A 19,726-nucleotide genomic window follows, 5' to 3' on the forward strand; every position below is an offset into this window, starting at 1 on the left:
GGTCTTTTGTGTCTCCGCACAAATTTTAAGATTTTTTGTTCTATTTCTGTAAAAAATGTCACAGGGATTGCATTAAATCTTTGGATTGCTTTGGGTAGTATACTCATTTTCACAATCTTCCAATCCAAGAACATAGTATATTTCTCCATCTGTTTGTATCATCTTTGATTTCTTTCCGCAGTGTCTTATAGTTTTCTGTACATAGGTCTTTTGTCTCCTTAGAAAGATTTATTCCTAGGTATTTTATTCTTTTTATTGCAATGGTGAATGGGATTGTATCCTTAATTTCTCTTTCTGATCTTTTGTTGTTAGTGTATAGGAATGCAAGAGACTTCTGTGCGTTAATTTTGTATCCTGCAATTTTACCATATTCATTGATTAGCTCTAGTAATTTTCTGGCAGCATCTTTAGGATTATCTATATATAGTATCATGTCATCTGCAAACACTGATAGTATTACTTCTACTTTTCCAATTTGTATTCCTTTTATTTCTTTTTCTTCTCTGATTGCTGTGGCTAGAACTTCCAAAACTACGTCGAATAATAGTGGTGAGAGTGGACAACCTTGTCTTTTTCCTGATTTTAGAGGAAATGCTTTCAGTTTTTCACCACTGAGAATGATGTTTGCTGTGAGTTTGCCATATATGGCCTTTATTAGGTTGAAAGTGGGCATAGGTTCCCTCTATGCCCACCTTCTGGAGGGTTTTTATCATAAGCGGGTGTTGAATTTTGTCAAAAGCTTTTTCTGCATCTACTGACCTAATCATATGGTTTTTATTCTTCAATTTGTTAATATGGTGTATCACATTGACTGATTTGCATATATTGAAGAATCCTTGCATCCCTGGGATAAATCCCACTTTATCATGGTGTATAACCCTTGTAATGTGTTGTTGGATTCTGTTTGCTAGTGTTTTACCGAGGATTTTTGCATCTATATTCATCAGTGATATTGGTCTGTAATTTTCTTTTTTTGTAGTATCTTTGTCTGGTTTTGGTATCAGGGTGATGGTGGCCTTGTAGAATGAGTTTGGGAGTGTTCCTTACTCTGCAAATTTTTGGAAGAGTTTGAGAAGGATGGGTGTTAGCTCTTCTCTAAATGTTTGATAAAATTCACCTGTGAAGCCATCTGGTCCTGGACTTTTGTTTGTTGGCAGATTTTTAATCACAGTTTCAATTTCATTACTTGTGATTGTCTGTTCATATTTTCTATTTCTTCCTGGTTCAGTCTTGGAAGGTTATACCTGTCTAAGAATTTGTCCATTTCTTCCAGTTTGTCCATTTTATTGGCATAGAGTTGCTTGTAGTAGTCCCTTAGTAGTCCCTTAGTCCCTTCTGCCTTGCAAACTGGTTCATCTGTACCATTTTTCTACATTCCACATATATGCGTTTGAGTCCTCTCCCTCATTTTCTTGATGAGTCTGGCTAAAGGTTTATCTATTTTGTTTATCTTGTCAAAGAACCAGCTTTTAATTTTATTGATCTTTACTATTGCTTCCTTTGTTTCTATTTCATTTATTTCTGCTGATACTTATGATTTCTTTCCTTCTACCAAGTTTGGGATGTGTTTTTTCTTCTTTCTCTAGTTCCTTTATGTGTAAGGTTAGATGGTTCATTTGAGATTTTTCTTGTTTCTTGAGGTAGGATTGCATTGCTATAAACTTCCCTCTTAGAACTGCTTTTCCATATCCCTTAGGTTTTGGATCATCATGTTTTCATTGCCATTTGTCTCTAGTTATTTTTTGATTCCCTCAGTGATCTCTTGGTTATTTTGTAATGTATTGTTTAGCCTCCATGTGTTTGTGGTTTTACATATTTTTCCCTGTAACTTATTTCTAATCTCATATCATTGTGTTGGAAAAGATGCTTGATATGGTTTCAATTTTCTAAAATTTACTGAGACTTGAGTTGTGACCCAAGATGTGATGTATCCTGGAGAATGTTCTGTGTGCACTTGAGAAGAAAGTGTAATCTCCTGTTTTTGGATGGAATGTCCTATAAATATCAGTTAAATCTATGTCATCTAATATGTCATTTAAAGTTTCTGTTTCCTTTTTGATTTTCTGTCTGGATTATGTCCATTGTAGTCAGTGAGGTGTTAAAGTCCCCCACTACTATTGTGTTACTGTCAATTGCCTCTTTTATAGCTGTTAGCATTTGCCTTATGTATTGAGGTGCTCCAATATTGGGTGCATATATATTTATAATTGTTATATATTTTTCTTGAATGGATCCCTTGATCATTATGTAATGTCCTTCCATGTTCCTTGTAACATTCTTTATTTTAAAGTCTATTTATCTGATATGAGTATTGCTACTCCAGGTTTCTTTGGATTTCCATTTGCATGGAAAACCTTTTTCCATTCCCTCACTTTCAGTCTGTATGTGTCCCTAGGTCTGAAGTGGGTCTGTTGTGGACAGCATATATATGGCTCTTGCTTTTCTATCCATTCAGCATGACTGTGTCTTTTGGTTGGAGCACTTAATCCATTTACATTTAAGGTAATTATCAATATGTATGTTCCTATTACCATTTTCTTAATGGTTTTGGGTTTGTTATTGTAGGTCCTTTTCTTCTCTTGTGTTTTCCACTTAGAGAAGTTCCTTTAGCATTTGCTGTAGAGCTGGTTTGGTGGTGCTGAATTATCTTAGCCTTTGCTTGTCTGTAAACCTTTTGATTTCTCCATTGAATCTGAAAGAGATCCTTGCTGGGTAGAGTAATCTTGGTTGTAGGTTCTTCCCTTTCATCACTTTAAGTATACCATGCCACTCCCTTCTGGCTTGTAGAGTTTCTGCTGAGAAATCAGCTGTTAACCTTATGGGAGTTCCTTTGTATGTTATTTGTCGTTTTTCCCTTGTTGCTTTCAATAATTTTTCTTTATCTCTAATTTTTGTCAATTTGATTAGTATTTGTCTCGGTGTGTTTCTCCTTGGGTTTATCCTGCCTGGGACTCTCTGTGCTTCCTGTACTTGGGTGGCTATTTCCTTTCCCATTTTAGGGAAATTTTCAACTATAATCTCTTCAAACGTTTTCTTGGGTCCTTTCTCTCTCTCTCCTCCCTCTGGGACCCCTATAATGTGAATGTTGTTGCATTTAATGTTGTCCCAGAGGTTTCTTAGGCTGTCTTTATTTCTTTTCATTCTTTTTCTTTATTCTGTTCTGCAGCAGTGAATTCCACCATTCTGTCTTCCACGTTACTTGTAAGTTTTCTTCCTCAGTTATTCTGCTATTGATTGCTTCTAGTGTATTTTTCATTTCAGTTATTGTATTGTTCATCTCCGTTTGTTTGTTCTTTAATTCTTCTAGGTGTTTGTTTTTTTATTCTTCTAGTTCTTTGTTAAACATTTCTTGCATCTTCTCAATCTTTGCCTCCATTCTTTTTCCGAGGTCCTGGATCATCTTCACTATCATTATTCTGAATTCTTTTTCTGGAAGGTTGCCTATCTCCACTTCATTTAATTGTTTTTCTGGGGTTTTATCCTGTTCCTTCATCTGGTACATAGTCCTCTGCCTTTTCATTTTGTCTACCTTTCTGTGAATCTGGTTTTCATTCCACAGGCTGCAGGATTGTAGTTCTTCTTGCTTCTGCTGTCTGCCCTCTAGCCTACTTTTCAGTAGCTGAGAAAATGGAAATTAAAACAATAATGAGGGACTTCCCTGGTGGCACAGTGGTTAGGAATCCACCTGCCAATGCAGGGCACACCAGTTTGATCCCTGGTCTGGGAAGATTCCACATGCTGCGGAGCAACTAAGCCTGTGCACCACAACTAATGAGCGTGCGCTCTAGAGCCTATGTGCCACAACTACTGAAGCCCGTGCTCCCAGAGCCCATGCTCTGCAACAAGAGAAGCCACCACAAGAAGAAGCCCATGCACCACAACTAAGAGTTGCCCCCACTCGCCACAACTAGAGAAAGACCGCACAGAGCAATGAGGACCCAACGTATCCAAAAATAAAATGTTAAAAAAAAAAAACACAACCAAAATGAGCTCCCACTACACGTCCAAACAGGATGGCTCAAAGTAAAGAGGCTGATAATACAAGGAATTGGTGTGAAAAAGGAAAAATGGGAAGGGACTATTCATATACTGCTGGTGAAATTTTCAGTAGCTGAGAAAATGGAAATTAAAACAATAATGAGGGGCTTCCCTGGTGGCGCAGTGGTTGAGAGTCCGCCTGCCGATGCAGGTTCGTGCCCCAGTCTGGGAGGATCCCACATGCCACGGAGCGGCTGGGCCCATGAGCCATGGCCGCTGAGCCTGCATGTCCAGAGCCTGTGCTCCACAATGGGAGAGGCCACAATAGTGAGAGGCCCGCGTACCGCAAAAAAAAAAAAAAAAGAAAAAAGAAATTTTAAACTGAAATAATCATGTTAGAAAAAAAAAATTGACTGTCCCAAATAAAGCTATATAAATACCCATCCATATCCTATAATCAGCAATTCCACTCCTAGTGGAACCCAACAGAAATGCATACACATGTATGAGAATATTCACAGTAGCAACATTTTTCATAGCTGTCAAAATTAGAAACCCAAATGATCAATCAGTAGTAGAATGGATTAATTATGTAATATTCATAAAACAGAATATTACATAGCACTGAAAATGAGTCAAATAAAACCATATGGAGTCATTTTGAAAATAATATCAAGGAGAAAAAAGTATACACAAAAGGATATATACAGTATGGGTTTTTTTCACAAAACATTCTTTAAAAAGCAGGCAGGGCGAGCGAGCTGGAGCCGGAGCCGTAGCGAAGCCAGCGTCCGGGCCGGCGGGACGGCGTCGGCTGGGTTGGCCGGGGCGGCGGGGCGCTAGAGCCGGGGCGGGCGGGCAGCGGGCCGGGGGTCGAGGCCGGGGGTCGGGTGACGGGCGGGCTGAGCTCCCGCCCCCGCGCGGTCCCGGGGAGGATGCGGCCGGGGGCCTCGGGGCGGGGCGGGCGGTGGCGGCGGCAGCGCTAGCGGCGCAGGGGGTGGGCGGCGGCGGCATGAGGCGCGGGGCCGGCGTCCGCGGGAGGGAGGCGCTGCCCGCGGCCCGGCCGCTCTCGCTGCAGCTGCTCGCCGGGTTCGCCGTGCCCTGCCCGCGGGGCCCTGGCTGTTCTCATCCCGGCCGCCGCCCAGGCTGCCGCTGGTGACCACTCGCCGCGCCGCCGGAGGCTTCACCCGCGCCCTCCCCCAGGACGCGCCCGTGGAGCTCCGGCCTCTTCGCCCCGCTCGCGGAGGCCGCGCTGCGCGCCGGGCGGCGGCGAAGCCGGAAGATGGCCTGGGTGCTCAAGATGGACGAGGTGATCGAGTCCGGGCTGGTGCACGACTTCGACGCCAGTCTCTCGGGCATCGGGCAGGAGCTGGGCGCCGGCGCCTACAGCATGAGCGATGTCTTGGCATTGCCAATTTTCAAGCAGGAAGATTCCAGCCTTCCATTGGATGACGAAACCAAACACCCGCCCTTCCAGTATGTGATGTGTGCAGCAACGTCACCAGCTGTGAAGCTGCACGATGAAACGCTCACGTACTTGAACCAAGGTCAGTCTTACGAAATTCGCATGCTGGATAATCGGAAAATGGGAGATGTGCCTGAGATCACTGGAAAACTGGTAAAGAGCATCATAAGAGTTGTGTTCCATGACAGACGGCTCCAATATACAGAGCATCAGCAACTTGAAGGTTGGAAGTGGAATCGCCCAGGAGACAGACTCCTCGATTTAGATATTCCAATGTCTGTGGGAATAATTGACACAAAGACAAATCCAAGCCAGTTAAATGCAGTTGAATTTCTGTGGGATCCTGCAAAACGCACATCTGCTTTCATTCAGGTACACTGCATCAGCACAGAATTTACTCCCCGGAAGCACGGAGGTGAAAAGGGAGTGCCTTTTAGGATCCAGGTTGACACCTTTAAGCAGAATGAAAATGGAGAATACACAGATCATCTACACTCAGCTAGCTGCCAAATCAAAGTTTTTAAGCCGAAAGGTGCAGATAGGAAACAAAAAACTGATCGAGAGAAGATGGAGAAGAGAACCGCTCATGAGAAGGAGAAGTACCAGCCGTCCTATGACACCACGGTCCTCACAGAGTGCTCTCCATGGCCCGACACCCCCACCGCCTATGTGAATAGCAGCCCTTCCACGGCGCCCACCTTCACGGCCCCGCAGCAGAGCGCTTGCAGCGTCCCGGACAGCAATTCTTCTTCCCCAAATCATCAAGGAGATGGAGTTTCACAGGCCTCTAGTGAACAACTTCAGCCTTCAGCCACGATCCAGGAAACACAACAATGGCTGCTCAAAAACAGATTCTCTTCCTACACAAGACTGTTCTCCAATTTTTTAGGTGCCGACTTGTTAAAACTGACAAAGGAAGATCTAGTACAAATTTGTGGTGCAGCCAATGGAATTCGGCTCTATAATTCACTGAAGTCAAGGTCGGTGCGGCCCCGCCTGACCCTCTACGTCTGCCGCGAGCAGCCGGCGCCGCAGGGGCAGCAGCAGGCAGCGGGTGGCGGGGGCGACAGCAGCGCCGCCACACCCTACGTTTATCATGCAATCTACTTAGAAGAAATGGTTGCTTCAGAAGTTGCTCGAAAACTTGCGTTGGTGTTTAATATTCCTTTCCACCAAATTAACCAGGTTTACAGACAGGGTCCCACCGGTATTCACATTCTTGTTAGCGATCAGATGGTTCAGAACTTTCAAGATGAGAGTTGTTTTTTATTCTCCACAGTAAAAGCTGAAAACGGCGGTGGCGTCCACATAATTTTGAAGTGACGTCTTGACGTAGTCTGAACTCTATTCAGCACCAGTTAAAGTTACGCTTAAAAGTGTGTGAAGACTGAATCCAAGAAGTCTTGGGATTGGATTTTACCGTATGAAATGTTTCATATTGAAAACACAGGATGACCCTTCTCACAAGCTGGATGAGAGGCACGTCTCCTTCGCTTCACTGCCTCGGCCTCGGCCCGGGACAGTGAGCACGTCGGGCCCCGGTGCAGGTAGGCCGCCTGCTTCTCTGCCAGAGAGGCCAGTAGACACAGTCCCTAGAAGCAGCCTTCGCTGTCTTTTTACACTGTATGCGGTTTGGAAATGAATGTAAAGACGTACTGTGGGCATTTACCTTTCTGGGCCAGTTCGGCTTCTGCTGCCGGGACCTTATGCTGACCTGGGTCGGGGTGGGGGGGCACTGGCTGCTGCGGGGCCAGTGCCAAATCCACGTGTGGAGAGAGGGAGGCCGGCGCTGATACGGGCCGATCACTGGTCAGGGGAGAGGCTTGGCGCCTTCTTGGAAAAAATCATGTCTAAGGGTGCGCATCTGCCGTGATCATGCCAGATCGGAGAAGCCCCAAGCCAGGAAGAGGGGCGTGAAGCAAACTGCATTATCAAGAGTACCTTGGTGAGAGGATCAGTGTAAATCCTAATAGGTACAAAGACTTTTGTGTTTTTGCTTTGTCACAGATTTATTGAAAAACTTTTTGCTTCTGCTTCCGTTTTTAGCATTTTGGTTTTCATTTTTGAAGCCCCAATGCCTTTTAAACTCATGTGGTTTTCTTTCTCCTTTTCCTCACTCTCTCTGTCTCTGACCACCCACCCCACCCTGCACCATACTGTTGTTGAACTTTTTTAAAGACCTGTCCCCAACATTGGAAATACACCTAAGCAGGAGAAAACAGTGTGATAGTTTCTGACTTGGTGTTAAGGGGTCTTCATTATCAAGAGTTGAAATTTATTTGTGGAACACTAGACATCACAAACACTATATTGTACCATCAAAATTCCTCACATTTCTCTAATATGGAGCTTTAGTACAATCACGGGTAACATTCTGGTGATTATTTAGGGACTTTTTTATACACCACATAATAGCTTCTTTTTCTATAAAAAGAGTGCCTCTTTCACAAAACCAATGCTTGTTGGCCAGTATACTTTCCAAAGGGAATCACTGTTTTTGCAATTTTTTCTACTATCAATCAATCAATCATTATTATCTCTTCCCTTCACCCGAAGCCTTCCCAAAATTCATCAGCAAGCATTTGAGGCCTGTGGTGTACTAGACACAATTTTCTTTTCAAACTTCGATTCCATTTTAATTATACCATCTCTGTCCGTTTACCCAGTGTCTTGGTTTTGAGTGTATTATTTGATCCTTATCTTTGTTCAGGCAGAAATAAGAATGGGTAATTTTGAGTTTAAAATCTCTCCCAGAAGACAAAACTACTTCAGTGGGTGAAAGCTTTGGCATTTTATGTTTTGTTCATAAAGGGGGTTATTTGATATGAAAAAGTAATGTCTCTAAATATTCCATCTTTGGTTTGAAAATATCCGTAACAACTTGTATAGACCCTGAAGCAGGAGAGCTTTCCTTTCCGTCATTTGCCCTTTGCTTTTGTGTGACCGCGTGTTTTCCGTACCAGTCACTTGGGAAGGAAGTGAGCGTCTCTTAATTGTTGAGAGTTTTGCTTGTCTATTTAGCATTCCTTTCTGAGCCTCAAGAGTTATGGAACAATAAATGTCATTTTTAATGCTGAAAAAAGCAGGCAAAACCAGAGGGTTAGAAGTCAGGAGAGTGGTTTCTTCTGGGGGGAAGAGGCAGTATTTGAGGGGAGAGGAAAGGGGCTCTGAGATGTCAGTAACCTACTTTTTGACCTTCATGTTTATGTGGGTATTTTCTTTGTGTTATAAATATATTACATGTGTTTTGTGCAATTTTATGTATGTATATTAAACTATATAATTATATAGTTAAAATGTTTCATTCTTTAAAATAAACTTATAAGGACTAATTTTTTATGGAAATGTTCTTCTGAAATAGTACAACTTAGTGGCTCAAGCTTTTAAAAATAAAATAAGGAGCCCCAAGAAACACAAGGCCTATTCTAGTTGAAGTGAACATGGAATAGAGGTTAGCTCCGGTTGCTTGGTGTGTCTCTCCGTTATGCACCACTCCCACCTCCAAACCTTGGGGCACATCTAAGAGGCTTGATCTCCTTGGAACGCAGTTTAAAAAGCACTGATACATAATTCATTCTTTTCACCAATATATGAGATCTTACTATTGGGGACATAGAAGATAGAGCAAGAAACAAGGCAAAGTCCTTGCCCTCGTGGAGTTTATATTCTACCATGACACTGAAATGTGAAAAATCAATAGCTTAGCATATTTTCTTAAGAGGTAGTTTAGTTGATAGAGAATTAGAGCTTTGAACTGAAAGAATTAAAGGTAATTCATTCCCATAGAAGGAATTTGGGCATGACATTACCCTGATCTGATGCTCTTCAGAGTCTCTATAAGCCAAATCTTTTGTAAGTATTCATTTATTTTATAATATCTGAGGGCCAATCATATGCTCTACACTGTATAGAGCCATTGAGCCTTGGGAATACACAACAGTGAATAACACAGGGATGTTCCCTGCACTCAGAAAACATACAGTCTAGAGGGCGAGATAGACATTAAACAAAGTACACAATCTGTAATTAAACTTAAGGAAAGAAGTAGAGTTAGACACTATACTGCTTCTTACCACCTGATGACTGTATTTCATCTGTTATTGTTTAACTTGACTCTGTAAAGCACCTGGATAAAGTCAATGAATTCTAGTATTTTTCAGTCTATCAAACAGTTTTACAGCACTTAAAATCCTGATGGCTTGGAGACACCCAGGACCAGGTAAGTCAGACTGGGGTGGGACCCAAGCATCAGTGCTTCTTAAAGCTCCCCATGTGGTTCCAATGTACAGCCAAGGCTGAGAATCTCTGATTTTGGCACAAGTTTACTCTATATGTTTTAAATTTCTTTCATATTAAGCTATAAACTTATTTTCCCTCATATTTAATATTTCATGGCCTTCTAATTCATATGCCTGCTTAGTCGCAGAAAATATTTAGATTTCATTACCAAGTGCAAAATTTCAGAATGGGCACATATCCTGAGCTAAGTAGCTGGACTGTAAAACTGGCCATTTCAGATAATCTCAGGAAAACAGGAAGCAAATTGTTTACTTAATATTTATTTCAGCTATTATTTAACTCCATGCTTCAAACTTCAACGTAATTCATGTGAAGCTAAACAAGAGTCACATGTTTCTGATGCCCTTTTTGCTCTGGAGAAGCGTAGCATCAGTGAAATAACTACCACACACCCCTAGGATGATAGTTTAATGTCACTCCCTAAAAGCAAAGAATCGGGCTATATAAAATATTAGACCGATCCTCTACAAACCTCTTTATGTTGCAAGATTCGTCTAATATGTGTATGGACAAAGGACAAATGTTAGTGGTCAGAAGACCACACCAAATACTGTGGAAAGAATGTAAAAAGTCTTATTATTACCAGGTGGGCAAAGGAACAAACAGAAACAGAAACTAGGGGCTTTCCAAATGTTTCCTCAGCTATTTTCCGCTTTGATTATAAAGCTGTCTTTGGCTGTGATGTTTGGAGATCAGCCGGCTGGTCTCCAAAGCCAAGGGCAAGCCAACTGGCTCTAAATGCACTGGGTTCCAACTATGATGCCATAGAGATTTCTCTCTTTCTCTCTCTCTCTTTCTGTCTGTCTGTCTGTCTCTCTCTTGGTGGGGGGTAGGGGATAAGACAAAGTCCTGCCATTTTGTAAGCAAATTTCTAAGTTTTGTTTTGTTTTAGGACTCTCCCTACAGCAGCAATTGTTGCAATGATGTATATACATTTTGAACTCACGAGTAAATCCTTCAAAATGGTTCCCTTATCCCAAGTTAATCACTCAAAAATAAAACCACAAGAACAAGTCTGCGGTAGAAAAGAGTTCTCTGCAAAGCAAAAAGTATATGAAGGGATTCCATAAGACCCCATGAAAAAATAAGTCTATTTTCTAATTAGGGAATGATTTCACAGCATTCAAAAAGAAATAAACCAAAAATACATCATTCTTTAAACTATTTTGGCTACTTATTTCCAAGAGTCAAGAAACTACAGAACCATGAAAGTTGATTCAACAAATCCTGCAGCAACTACGGCTTGCCAGGCTTCATGTTAGGATCAAAGGTTAGAAGAGCATACAGGAGAAGCAAGAACCGAAGCCTCATAAGTAAAAGAAGACAGAAATGGCTTGATGAGGAAAGAGAAGTAGTCAAGCAATCTTATATGGTCAGATTCTTTGTTTTTTGCCCTGCTCAGAGCTCATGAGTTTTCACGCAGAACAATGTTGTCCCCTCCCCATCCCAGGGTGGTACTTGGCCTTAAAAAGTTCTGTAGTTAAAAAGCTCAATTTAATTTCCAGCTTTTTAAATGCCATCAAGTTCTCTTCTCCAGGGATTCAAAGGGAGAAGGTTTTGTGATTCCCTCATGTATTATATAGTCAGTTGCAAAGAATGGAAACCAAATCTACCTGACTTAAGCTGCAAAGAAAAAATGATGCTGAAGTATATGGGTATTTCACAATTCCTGGGGAGACTGGAAAATCAGACTCAGAACAGGCAGGAACAAAAGAAAGCTCTGCAGGTAGGATCACACCCAGCGTCCAGCACAGACCAGCTGGGAGGACATGTAGCCCCTACCCTCCCTCCCCACCCCCAGAACTGGAGCCGCTCCCTGGACACACCTGCTGCTGCCCTCAGAGAGCACCTCCCTATCTAGACCTCCAACTTGGCTCCAGGAACTCCAAGCTGAACAGCCCAGACCACTATATCTGATCTACCTAGTCCCATAAGAGCTAGAGAAGCAATTTCTGAGAATTTTCTGTTTCTATGATGTTACAAAATTTTCCACCTCCCTAGTGGGAGGTGGACGCTGCTTCCCAGCAGAACCTCTGCAGCAAGGAATTTTCAAAATATAGGAAAGAGGTAAAATGCTGGAGAGCTTTAAATAGAAAAAGGTGACAAACAGGCACTCTTCCACAAATGTCTCAGGTAATTCTTTCAGGAAATGTGTCCAGTGTATTCTCTTTTCCAAAACTCTAAGGGAAACTGGATTTTGATGGCCATTCATAAGTAAATAGCATGTCTACTTTCATATGTAAGTCCCAACTTCTGTTACCCAAACACCACTCTCTGAAGTCCTCTACCAGTGCTATAACGATTAAATATTTTTCTGAGTGATCTTGCCCATACAGTCTTACCCACTAAGACCTGGCCTCCACATCATGTGCAACTTCGTGCACTGCAGTCGCTCTTCAGTATCCACGAGGGACTGGTTCCAGGACGCCCGCATATACCAAAATCCGAGGATGCTCGTGTCCCTTACATAAAATGGTGTGGTACGGTTGGCTCTCCCTAGCTGCGAGTTCCGGAAAAGCAAAATCCGCTGGAAAATCAATCCGCAGTCGGTTGAATCCGCGAATGTGGAATAGCAGATATTGAGGGTTGACTGTATTTTGAAATCTAGCTCACAAATCATAGCCTTCTTGCTCAGGTAGAAAGTTTACTAGGTTTCACTGCTGTGTAAGATAGCATTATCTTCATCGTTCATTCCTTTGCTGGCCCACGACCCATGTCAAGTGTACTTTGAGTCCTCCTTCCCTAGTCAGACCTCTGACCAGTTTCTCCCTCTGTGAGTACTAATCCTGAGCTGCTACAATGTTACCTGTAAGTAGATTTGTCAGACAGAGAAAGGTCACCTAAAACAAAGTCTACCACTTTATAAAGAAAGCAGAAACAAGTTGAAGTATGTCTGAGTCCTCACTTGGTCTCCCATGCCACCTGCATTCCTCCTATATCCAGTACCCTTTTTTTTTTCCCCCTCTTGCTTAATATCCTCCAAAAAGAATCTGAAACTCAATCACTAACTAGTCATTTAGAATGATTGATATTTAAAGAAATTTGTCAAGGCTCAAACCTTTGCATCATGCACCAACCCAGGGCCACCCTTGAGCTCTGTCCAGATGTTTCAGGGATTCACTGAAAAGCATCTTCCATCTAAGAGTGAAGGCTTAAAACTAACCAAGAATTCCTGATACTTCTTTTACTATATTCTTTTACTATACTATACAGCTTCTACAACTTATTTCTAATAGAGAGTCCAATACAAGAGTTAAACACTAATGCTAGATATTTTGAAAAAAATCTATCATTCTATTTTTGGATGCAGAAATTCTGATTTATTTTTTCCCTCAGTTATAATTTTATCACAGACTTTCCCCAAAGAGTTAAAATTCCTATGATTAAGAGTTATATATCAAGTTTTCTTTAACCAAAATCCTAGAACAAAAGTCACTGTGCTTTCTGGCTAATTTCATCAGTTAGATCTGTGATGGCTGACAACCTGATCCCTGACTTGATACAACAGTTTATTTAAAAGTACAAGTTCATACTCAAGGTAGTACCTATTCTGACAATGATATTAAAGTATCCTATCGAAAGGAACCCCATTACTCCCATTAGCATCAATGAGGCAAAAATCTAGAGCCATTTATCAGCATCATTCTACTAAATTAAAATTTAAAACTAGATCTCTGTGGTAGAAAAACATAACCAAGTTATTTAGATAGCATGCATTGATATCTTATTCAATTAAAAAACTGTACAGGGCAACGAAATGGTGACTATAATTTATTGACTAGACCTTTTTTACAACTGGAAGAAACCTAGGTATCATTTACTCCAGAAGTTTCAACTTGACAGGTGGTTTTGCAGTAGTGATTTCTTTCGTCTGCGATGTTTGATTTAGTTTATTACCAATATTAAATGACAATACGCTTCATATGAAAGTTACAGACTTTTACCTCTTCTTAAAGATTTAGACTATCCAGTGCAATTTCTCACATTTACATGGGGCAAGTGTCTTCCAAAATGTAAAATTTACTCACTTAAATTACCTGCATGGTTTTAAATTTTTTTAAATTTTTTTAAATAAATTTATTTATTTTTGGCTGAGCTGGGTCTTTGTTGCTGTGCACAGGCTTCTCTAGTTGCGGCGAGTGGGGGCTACTCTTCATTGCGTTGCGTGGGCTTCTCATTGCAGTGGCTTCTCTTGTCGCGGAACACGGGCTCTAGGCACACGAGCTTCAGTAGTTGTGGCTCATGGGCTCTAGAGCACAGGCTCAGTAGTTGTGGCGCACGGGCTTAGTTGCTCTATGGCATGTAGGATCGTCCCAGACCAGGGCTCGAACCCATGTCCCCTGCATTGGCAGGCGGATTCTTAACAACTGCGCCAACATGGAAGTCCCATGGTTTTAATTTTGAGTTTAACTGACAGTGACAGACTCTCCACTATCACTCCTCCATCGTGGTACAGATAACTATTCTAAACCAAGTGTTAAAAACCAACCAACAAACCACTACCAAAAGGAATCATTGTTCTTAGTTTCATTAGGGCCTGAAATCTAGTTGATAAAACAGAGTACTGCTTCTCAATCTTACTGGGACATAATACTTTACTTCTAAAGCTCAAGACAAGAATCTCTTTTTATTTAACATTGCAGGATTAGAAAGTAAGAACTAAGCAGTGCAGGAGACAGTACTAATAATGTTCATTGCAGCACTATTTATAATAGCCAGGACATGGAAACAACCTAATTGTCCAATGACAAATGAATGAATAAGGAAGATGTGGTATATACATACAATGGAATATTACTCAGCCATAAAAAGGAACAAAATTGGGTCATTTGTAGAGAGTGCATGGACCTAGAGTTTGTCATATGGAGTGAAGTAAGACAGAAAGAGAAAAACAAATAACATAATATTAACGCATATATGTGGAATCTAGAATAATGGAACAGATGAACCTATTTGCAGGGCAGGAATAGAGGTGTAGACGTAGAGAATGAACATGTGGACACAGTGGGGAAGGAGAGGGTGGGATGAATTGGGAGATTAGGTTTGAGGTAAATACATTACCATGTGTAAAATAGATAGCTAGTGGGAACTTGCTATATAGCACAGGGAGCTCAGCTCGGTGGAGCGGGGGTGGGCGGGAGGTCCAAGGCGGGGGGGGATATAGGTATACATATAGCTGATTCACTTCATTGTACAGCAGAAACACAACATTGTAAAACAATTATATTCCAATAAAAAAAATCAAATTGGATATAACCCTTAAATTGTCATTTGAAAGACAGAAAAAAATAATCTTTAAAGTGGCATGTGTTTATTGTATGTTGTATCACAGCAAAAGATGTAGCTATATAGACATATAGATATCATATTTTCTTTATCCATTCATTCATCAAAGGACACTTAGGTTGTTAGAATGTCATGGCTACTGTGAATAATGCTACAATGAACATGGGGGTGCAGATATCTCTTTGAGATACTGATTTTGTTTCCTTCAGATATATACACAGAAATGAGATTTCTGGATAATATGGCAATCCTGTTTTAAATTTTTTAAAGAACCACCATAATGTTCTCCATAGTGGCTGCACCAATATAAATTCCCACCAAGAGTGTACAAGGGTCCCTTTTTCTCCACATCTTTGCCTGCCTTTGTTATCTTTTATTATTATTATTACAGCCATCCTAACAGGTGTGAAGTGATACCTCGTTGTGGTTTTGATTTTCATTTCCCTGATGATTAGTGACATTGAACGCCTTTTCATGTACCTGTTGTCCATTCATGTCTTCCTTGGAAAAATGTCTTTTCAAGTCCTTTGACCATTTTTTAATTGGATTTTTTTGTAATTGAGTTGTATGAGTTCCTTACCTATTTAATCCCTTATGAAATATCTGATTTGCAAATATTTTCTCCCATTCCATAGGCTGTCTCTTCACTACTGATTGTTTCGTTTGCTGTGCAGAAGCTTCTTAGTTTGATGTAGGCTTGCTTGTTTATTTTGCTTTTGTTGCCTGTGCTTTTGGTGCCATATCTGAAATATTATTGCCAAAACCAATGCCAAGAAGATTTTACCCTATGTTTTCTTCTAGGAGTTATATGGTTTCAGATCTTACATTTAAGTCTTTAATTCATTTTGAGTTGGTTTTGGTGTATGGTATGAGGTAGTGGTCCAGTTTTCCTGATGCCATTTATTGAAGACACTATCTTTTCCCCATCGTGTATTCTTGGCACCCTTGTCAAAGATTAATTGATCATATATGCATGGATTTTTTTTCTGGGCTATTCCTTTCCACTGGTCTATGTGTCTGTTTTATGCCAGTACCATATTTTTTTTGATTACTGTAGCTTTGTAATAGAGCTTTAAATCAGGAAGCATGATGCCTCCAGCTTTGTTCTTCTTTATCAAGATTACTTTGGCTATTAGGGGTCTTCTGTGGTTCCATGTGAATTTTAAGGTTGCTTTTTCTATTTCTGTGAGAAATGCCTTTGAAGTTTTGATAGAGATTGCATTGAATCTGAAGACTGCTTTAGGTAGTAGGTACATTTTAACAATAATAAAACTTCCAGTTCATGACAATGAGATATCTTTCCACTTATTTGTGTCTTCTTCAATTTCTTTCATCAATGTTTTATAGTTTTCAGGGTACAGATCTTTCACCTTCTTGGTTAAATTTATTCCTATGTGTTTTATTCTTTTTGATGCTAATGTAAATGGGATTGTTTTCTTAATTTCTCTTTCAGATGGTTCATATACTGTATGATTTCACTCGTATGTGGAATGTAAAAAACAAACTATTAAAAATAAATGAATAAATAAATAAACAAAACAAACACACAAATACAAAGAACAGAGTAATAGGGCTCAACTGTATGGTGATGGATGGAAATTAAATTTTTGGTGGTGAGCATATTGGAGGGTGTACAGAAGTAGAAATATAATGTTGAATACATGAAACTTAGATAATGTTATAAATTGACATTGCCTCAATAAAATAAGTTCTAAAAATTAAAATTAAAAAGGAAAAAATGGTAACTGTGAGGTGATAAATTTGTTAACTTGATTGTAGTAGTCAGTTCACAATGTATATGTATTTCAAATTGTCACACTGTACAGTTTAAATATACACAATTTTATTTATCAATTATATCTTAATAAAATGGGGGGGCAATAATTAGTCTGAAAAAGAGCACAGGGTGCTAGGAGCTAACTCTTTGCATTTATCCTAAATAAGCCTGTGGTTATAGTTGCATTTGTTAGTTACTTCATTGTAAGAAAGCCAAAACTATAGAGAAAATAATCAAGTTGTGTGGCATTTTACATAAGAAATTCCTTAATTTTCCCACTTACTCAGGCCGACAAACCTATTTTAAATTCCTTAATAACTTTGTCTGGTATGTCAAATTCATAAGCTCCAGGAATTTCCAGAAAGCAGGATATTAGAGCTCAAAATCATCTAAGAAAAATACTCCCCTAGAATGTTTATCTAATAGCAAGTAACTTGTATAAAAGTTTACAAAACCTTAAATAACCCCTTTTTTAGAAACTTTTAGATTCTCTGAAATTAGTTATTTGTTTTACCTTCATAGAGACATATGTCTAACAGTACCACTATATAAATAACGAACATATTTGTGTGGAAGCATATTTCCTGCACAAAGTAAAAACGTCTATATTAAAAATGGGTTTTTAGGCTTAAACAAACATAGATTCGCCTTAACAGTACTTCCTCAATTAAAAAAAAAAATCTGTTCCTGGAATAATCTAAACCAAAATCTTTTATGTGACCACAGACAGTCAAGATAGATTAAAAACAAACATTTAAAAACAAAACCTATGAAAGTAAATAACATCTAAGGTCAATGCAGCAGCCACCTTTGGGAATATAAAGTCTGTTTCCCCACAAAATGTAATCTTTATGAGGAAGTATAGTCTATACAAGCTTAGATTCTTCCAGGAGCTTTCTGATTAGTCATCTATCATCCATCTCTTCAAATCAGTAGCCTGAAGGTAATCAACCATAAAATGTAATCAGCCTGAAAAGCTGCTTAAGGTAGGTTCTAAAATAGTCAAATTTCCTGGGTGAGTTTCACCAAATCTATAATCCTGTGACTGATTTCTCAGGACAAAAGCCTGGAACAAAAGCTTCAATAGCTGTAGTACAATGAGAAGAATAAAGTCATAGGTGCATCTTGAAAAAAACAACTCTTAAAGAAGTATGCCATCAGCACAGTTTATTAAGACATGGCCATGGAGATAGGTTTCCAGGTAACAACCAGAACTTAATAATTTATATACAAATCTGCAAGTAATATGTTCTGTTGTAATTGTTGCACCAGAGTTAAATACCATTCTTTGGCCCCAAGGACAGTTTCAATATCATAAGGTAAAAGAGCATCAGTTCTGAGTGGTCTACATTCCTCAGAAGCACTGGTCAGGTTCAAAAACTCCTGGGCATTAGGGAAGGTACCCTTGTGCTGGGTACCTTGCCTTCAACATGGCAAAAACTCCATAGGAAACCCATGTCCCAAGAAGCCAAGAATTTCTTGTACTGACGAGTATACATAACACAAACTGAATGTCTTTTTTTTTAATGAGGTATTCAGGCAGTGATTGACATCACTGAGGCAGTAACCTGAGAAGATGACAGTTTCAACTTTATATCTATCCTATCACCAGACCACCTGATGCTCACTGAAGTGATTGCAGTTCTTCCTTTCCTTGTGGTCATAAGACCATTGTCTAAAAATGGCACCACAGGACTCTTGAAAACCAAGAAGAATTTACTCATAACAAAAGTTGTCAATGGAACATGCCCTGCATGGATAGATTAATGAGGGAAAGCTATTGACAGTTTTTATAGTTGGCCTTCTCATGGTATAAACGCCTAGAACACTAATGCCTACAGGTAAACCTGTTATTTTCCAAGAAATTTTGGCCATTTATCTCTATGACTTCTGAAAACTACCCTGATGCCCACACCAGGTGAGGAACTCAATTTATACTCTCATCAAGCCCTCTACATCTCTCATTTCCAGCACTGCCATCTGTAATCACATCAATCAACAAAGGTAATAACTTCATCAATACTTATCTTCCACCTTTTATTGTAAGCCTCTATGAGAGCAGGACCTGGCACATAGTTTTTTAATTCTAATTATTAACCGATAAATATATATACATGTGAATAAATGAATCTTCATGGAGAAAGTAAAAGCACATTAAGATTTCATTGATGGGTCTCACTGGAACTGTATTATAAAGTCTACTTATACTTTTTAACTACTTTGTCAATGGGCCTTAGAATTATTCATCATAAAAGGCATAATTATCAATTATTGATATGTCAAGATAGCATTAGCTTTTGTTTTACACTCCTGGGTAATTATATACATTATTATAATAACTGTAGCTCTTTGTATCTACCATGGATCTTGTCATGTGTTGTTAACACATGCAGAATAATGAACCCTCCCAAAGCTATCCTCATTGTAATCCCCAAAACCCGTGAATATGTCACTTTATATGGCAAAAGAGACTTTGCAGATGTAATTAAGTCAAGGATCTTTAGAAAACTTACCTTGGATTTTCTGGGTGAGCCCAATGTAATCAGAAGTGTCTTTATAAGAGGAAAGCAGGAGTGTCTGAGTCAGAGAAAGAGATATGATGATAGAAGCAGAGGTCAGAGTGATGTAGCCATGAGCCAAAGAATGCAGACAACCTCTAGAATCTGGGAAGGGAACAGAAATTAATCAACCCCCTCTGAGTCTCCAGAAGGGAACACAGCCTTGCAGACTCCTTTCAAACTCTGACCTATAGAACTATAAAATATTTGTGTTTTACAATTCTGAACTCAATTTATAAGGCCTGCATTACCCTGATACCAAAACCAGTGAAGACACTACGAAAAAAGAAAATTGCAGGCCAATATCCCTTATGAACATAGATGGAACAAACCTCAATAAAATATTAGCAAACCAAATTCAAC

The 19,726-nt window shown here is 39.8% G+C and overlaps 1 pseudogene; it reads left to right on the forward strand.

The window, feature by feature from the left end:
* Positions 1 to 4,999: 4,999 nt before the first annotated feature.
* On the forward strand, positions 5,000 to 8,514 carry LOC113619034 (upstream-binding protein 1 pseudogene; annotated as a pseudogene).
* The last annotated feature ends 11,212 nt before the right edge of the window (positions 8,515 to 19,726 follow it).

This window comes from Aethalodelphis obliquidens, unplaced genomic scaffold (genome assembly GCF_003676395.1).
Source record: "Aethalodelphis obliquidens isolate GAN/ISIS:26980383/991018 unplaced genomic scaffold, ASM367639v1 scaffold1, whole genome shotgun sequence".
NCBI classification, from domain to species: domain Eukaryota; kingdom Metazoa; phylum Chordata; class Mammalia; order Artiodactyla; family Delphinidae; genus Aethalodelphis; species Aethalodelphis obliquidens.